The following is a 6,376-nucleotide window of genomic DNA, read 5'->3' as shown; positions in this document are numbered from 1 at the left end:
ACAGTAATGTTTTTTTTACGTGGGGTATCTCTGCCAAAGTTTTTTTTAATGACAAATTTTTGGTATTTCACCATTTAAATGTGATATGAATGGGCATCCGGGTAGCGTAGCGGTCTATTCCGTCGCCTACCAACTAGGGATCGCCAGTTCAAATCCCCGTGTTACCTCTGGCTTGGTCGGGCGTGCCTACAGACACAATTGGCTGTGTCTGCGGGTGGGAAGCCGGATGTGGGCATGTGTCCTGGTCGCTCCACTAACGCCTCCTCTGGTCGGTTGGGGCACCTGTTCAGGGGGGAGGGGGAACTGGGGGGAATAGCGTGATCCTCACACGTGCTGCATCCCCCTGGTGAAACTCCTCACTGTCAGGTGAAAAGAAGCGGCTGGCGACTCCACATGTATCGAAGGAGGCATGTGGTAGTCTGCAGCCCACCCCGGATCGGCAGAGGGGACGGAGCAGCGACCGGGACGGCTCAGAAGAGTGGGGTAATTGGCCAAGTACACCTGGGGAGAAAAAAGGGGGAACAAAATGTGATATGAATGTTTGATTGAGATGTTGACATTGCTCAAATTTCAATGTATTTTTTTATAAATTATTTTGAAGAAATTCACTGCATTGCTATGTAATAGCTTAAAAAAAGGTTTAAAACTTTTGAGGTTAGATATTCGCTAACCTTCCTGAATTCAGTTTGTGACACTTAAAACATCCATCCATGGTGTATCACAGTGGTGCCCCTCTTACAACGTAGTTTTAAAAGTCGTTTTTCCATTAGAGTGCTGTAAAAGAAGTAGTTTCAATGGGAGCACCTGTGGCCCTTCACGATTTAAGCTTTTAGCTTTAATCACTGTTACTGCTTTATTTTTTTGCCAAATGCTTTTAGTGGGTCCTGATTTAGAAAGGGCTTTTTTCAGACTTTTCAATGTAGTGAATGTTTATCAAATATGTGTTGAAATGCGACTTTTTTTTTGTTGTGCATGTGCACAAAGCCATATTACATGTTGACCACAGATTGTAAAATAACCAAGTTTATATTTTATACTGTATGCTCACTGTTAACTCGTGTAAGATATTTGTACTGGGAAATGGTATTAACTACATGGTGGTTGAAACACTTTCGATTGTCGCCGTGCAATAGAAAGTTTTGTGAGCAGTTTTCAATCTAGCATGTCTTAAATGTTGACATTTTAATGTTTAACAAAAAAGCTATGCAGGCCAGCACATGTCATGACACTCGACAAACCCAGATAGCATCCGGATGTGGGCCACTTCAGGCAATGATAGCCTTCTTCTGGCCCTGACAAAATGGACGCCAGCCTGAAGTGGCCCACATGTATAATACCAAATATGGCCCAAATATGCCAAATCAAATGTGGGCCTTTTTTGGCAAAGAGGCGGTGCTCTCGGCAACATGTAATCTGGATGTGACCCTGAAGTGGTCCGTGTAGTAAATGGTGAATATGGCCCAAATATCACAAAACAAAAATGGGCCACCTTTGGCAAATATGTGGCACATGCGGAATTGCTTTGGCTTGGTTCTGGCCCAGATCTGAGAAACAGGAGCGGACCACCCAAGTGCCATCATTCCACGCAGTATGTGGGCCGGATGAAAGTATCGTGTGTGGGACGGGTCCGGGCCACAGCAATTTTGCTATCTGGGAAGGGTGTCGTATTATAATGTATATGGGTGACTTGAGAGATATCACTGTAATTATTTGTTGTCTGTCTAAACAAAAACCTCTGTCATGGGGAACCCTTTTCTGAAAACATGACATTTACATCTCTTGTTAGGTCTAAGGAAGTCTTTCTGTGATGGTAACACTTTTAAAGGAACTTTTTCGCCATTTGCATAGCTCCACATCCTCCACCTCAATAAGCTGGTTGAAATAATGAGATGAGATGAGCCATACTTTCCGGTCCTCGTTAGGAAATGTATCTTTTGATTTTTTAAATTTATTTTGATATACTTTATTAATCCCCGTAGGGAAATTACACTCTGCGTTTAACCCATCCTAGCTGTGTAGCTAGGAGCAGTGGGCAGCCGCCGCGCAGCGCCCGGGGACCAACTCCAGTTCCTCTTTCCATTGCCTCGGTCAGGGGCACGCTCGATGGTGTTTTAAGCCCCCAACGTACTCTTCAAGGCAGCGCTGCATGGAAGGCACGCCCCGCCCCCTACAGTTTCAGCCAATCAAAATGTTTTTTTTAAATGACATATGCTTTGAAATATAGCCAACACTAGCTGCTGGGATTTTCTTTGCTGAACGGACACCTCAGCTAGCTAGCTAACTGTAAACAGATTGCAATGGTAGATTTTAGCTAACTATTTTAAGCCAAGGTTAGCTCAAATGCAGTCAATCTGTTCAAATAGCTGGCGGTGGTGAGCATTCAGTTTATGTTGGCATGTACTACTTTTAAACTTATCCGTGCAGGACAGAGTTTACTTAGTAATGGGCTAGCAGTTAGCGCTAGCTAAGTTCCAGGCAGCCAATTCGGTTTTTTGGGTGGTTATGAGAGCCACTGAGTAGTGTTATTGCTATGTAGTTAGGCATTAGCCTGTGTCTCCCAGTCTGCTTATTTAAACAACTACGAGACAACCTAGTTTTAAGTGAGCTGCACAAAGGCATGGTTGAGTGGGTGTCTTTCCAAAACTCCTTTAGGCATCCAGTTGTTGCTAGATAAGTTGTAAGACATCTAGACATAGCAGCTAAGTAAGTTAAAGCAAAAGTGTCACCAAAATGCAATCTAGGGTCTTTTTGTGAATGTACACGAGTCAAACGTTCGTTTAAAAGGATATTTACGTCAAACGCTGCACTTTTAAGATTGACGTTTGTTTTGAGTCGAACTCCTTCACTGCAGAAGGACGGAAAAAGTTGAAATCTAGCGCCAGTGCTGTGATTGGCTGAAACTGTAGGGGGTGGGGAGTGCCTTCCATGCAGCGCTGCCTTGAAGAGAACGTTGGGGGCTTAAAACAGCATCGAGCCAGAGGCTCGGACGGGAGTATTAACCCTAACATGCATGTCTTTCTGATGGTGGGGGAAACCGGAGCACCCGGAGAAAACCTACACGGGGAGAACATGCAAACTCCACACAGAGGATGACCTGGGATGATCCCCAAGGTTGGACAACCCTGGGGTTCAAACCCAGGACCTTCTTGCTGTGAGGCGACAGCGCTAGCCACTCTGCCACCATTCTGCCCAGGCTTGGACTCGGTGTTTCTGTTTCACTTAATAATGAGAGTAATCCAAACAAAAACAAAAAAATCAATTCCATAACCAGCATATTGCCACCATGCATATGTACCTCAATATACACTCGGGCATATGCAGCGCACAATTTAATATACACGTACACACGTGTTGCCAATAGCAAGTACGCAGAACAACACCATCAACTGCACAACCTCTGTAGTCATAAACTATATGAATGTTGCACAACCCCGACAGTCTCATCGCATTGCTATTCAGAATCATAATTGCGACAAGCACAAATGAACTTTTAAAACAGTGAGGCGCTCTCTATAATGAGCAGAGGCTGGTACCCATGGTGAAGGATGTGAAATGAAGAGTACTTTCAGTGTTACTCTGATGACAGGCTGCTCATGTATGGACTGGTGTTGACTACTCACAACACCTTCAGCAGACAAGAAAGCTTTGGTTTTAGCTGTACTACCCAGAGAAATGACTGTGAGTCACACTTTTCTTGAATGCAATGCACATACCCGGTCCCTGAGGACAGTTTTTTCTTTTTTTCTTTTTGGTCAGTTTTTAAATGAGGAAAATAAAATAAATACTTCCACTCTCTTTTTTTTACTGATGATTGATTCTGTCTCTTTCGCTGTGGTGCAGAATGCTCACACCAGTAACGCCCTAGTGTCCAGGCTGCTGCTTGCCAAGTGTGATGTCATCACATGGCTGAATCTGCCCTCGGTTCATAAAGGACAGCTGTTTTCTGCAGCAGTTCTTTGATTACATGAGCACTGCTGATGCTTTGAGCTGTGAACGCGTCTAGATTTGACTCTTGTCCGTCCTATGCTGCAACATTAGTAGAGTCTAAAGCATGCATTGTTTAAAACTGGGGATGTAACACAGCCCTACTATCAGTGATGGTCATTGTGTTACAGTGGCTGTATAATCCCGCAATAAGAATTGAGGCAGTCCAGATTGTTTCAGAGCTTGAGGCCTCATTCCAGAGCAAAAATGTCAAGTGCTTGTCCCTAGTGTGTCTTGCAGGACTGCAACGTTGACATAAAGTGTATCAGGCTGTTTTTATATTATTTACTGTTATCTGGTTTGTCTTCATCTTCAACATTATCTTATTCTATTGTATTTACTAGGCCTACATTTTCCCCACTAATGATCTGTTTAAAATGCATGGTGTGTGGTGAAAGAGTGGTGTGACCCCAGAGATGGAAATACTTATCCCCCCCCCCCCCCCGTTTTTCTCCCCAGTTGTACCCAGCCAATTACCCCACTCTTCCGAGCCGTCCTGGTCACTGCTCCACCCCTTCTGCCGATCCGTGGAGGGCTGCAGACTACCACATGCCTCCTCCAATACACGTGGAGTCGCCAGCCGCTTCTTTTCACCTGACAGTGAGCAGTTTCGCCAGGGGGCGTAGTGCTTGGGAGGATCACGCTTTTCCCCCCAGTTCCCCCTCCCCCCGAACAGGCACTCCGACCAACCGGAGGAGGCGCTAGTGCAGCGACCAGGACGCATACCCACATCCAGCTTCCTACCCGCAGACACGGCCAATTGTGTCTGTAGGGATGCCAGGCCAAGCCGGAGATAACATGGGGATTCGAACCGGTGATCCCCGTGTTGGTAGACAACGGAATAGACCGCTGCACTACCTGGATGTTTGAAATACTGAACTATAACATTGTCTAAAACTCAAATGTCTTCTCTCCGACACTTGTTATTTGCCAACTCTCTGCGTTTAATCCACATTTCCAAACTTGTATTAAGTGTCGGACACTTTTCCACCACACCGCTGACCCACGTTATTCCTTTCCCAGTCACAGTGTAGGTGAAGGAAAGCAGATCTACTGGATTAACCTTTGTTTGCTGCTAGTTCAATATGGAGCTGAAGATGCTTAGCAATGGTTTTCTCTGACATAACTGTGCCAAGCTCTTAACTATGTCAAAATCAGAATCACAAACACTTTGTCATTTCATATTTGTCATTTCAACTGCCGGTCTGCATGGTCTAGCAGTTAGCTTAGCCTGCCCCGCTTCCACATCCTGTCAGACCACCCTCAGTGTTTCCTGTTCGGGCTCAGCTCCTGTCAGGGCCGTGGTCCTTGGGCCTACAGGACGCAGCAGACCAGGCTCCCTCAGCCGATCCAACGTTGGCTCTCCCAGCCAGACACCTTCGACACACCTCCCCGCACGTCACACTGTGACACTAAAAACAGTCAAGGCTAGGCGAGGCCACCGCCGGACCACATTCAGTGTTATCGGAACTGCCGGTCTGCATGAGCTAGCAGTTAGCTTAGCCTGCCCTGCTTCCACGTCCTGTTAGACCACCCTCGGTGTTACCTCTTCGGGCACAGCTCCAGGCAGGGCTGTGGTCCCTGGGCCAACAGGACGCAGAAGACCAAGCTCTCCCAGCCAATCCAGCACCAGTTCTCCCAGCCATCAAACGAAGACAAATTTAGACGTGGACAAAGACACTGCATGTACGGTAGTGGGTGAGGCTGCTGCAAACGTGAACTCCCGCTGCCATCTTCCCACACCTGTACTGGGTGAGGCCATTGCAAACGTGAATTTGTGCCGCCATCTTCCCACACCAGAAGCACCTGTGTCACCTGCTAATTAGTGAACATCTCTAAGATCACTGAATGGATAACTCATATGATATCAAAGTGAAAAATGGAGTTCCACCCCATCTTTCCTTGACATTGGGTCAACTCCATGAAACGGAGTTGACACAATGGAATTAAACTAAATTCATTCTACAGTTTAAAAGCATCAGTGTTAAAACTAAAGGTTAGTTTGTCTTTATGCATGCTCAATAATCCAAGTAGGGAAATATCAGAAAGTTGAATCAGTTCATCTGGCACAATGTTTATTGAGAGAAACATTTCATCTCTCATTGCTGTTAAGCCCACTGAGGCAAATTTGTAATTTGTGATATTGGGCTATACAAATAAAATTGATTTGATTTGATCTGTGACTTTTTCAGTTTCAACTGACTGCAGGTACCCCCACCCTTCTAAACAATACAGTTGCATGACGACCAAAACCAATGATCAGTTTCATGTACGCATTTGTGCATTTCATCGACCACCTTAATTCTGTGGAAAACCACATTAATACCAAGCAGAATGGGAAAAATTACAGGTTAGCCTTCTTAGACTGTGAAATTGCAATTGGTGATGGGGG

The sequence above is a fragment of the Lampris incognitus genome, chromosome 11 (genome assembly GCF_029633865.1).
Source record: "Lampris incognitus isolate fLamInc1 chromosome 11, fLamInc1.hap2, whole genome shotgun sequence".
NCBI classification, from domain to species: Eukaryota; Metazoa; Chordata; class Actinopteri; order Lampriformes; family Lampridae; genus Lampris; species Lampris incognitus.
The sequence above is the reverse complement of the archived record's forward strand: the minus strand, read 5'-3'. Positions refer to the sequence as shown.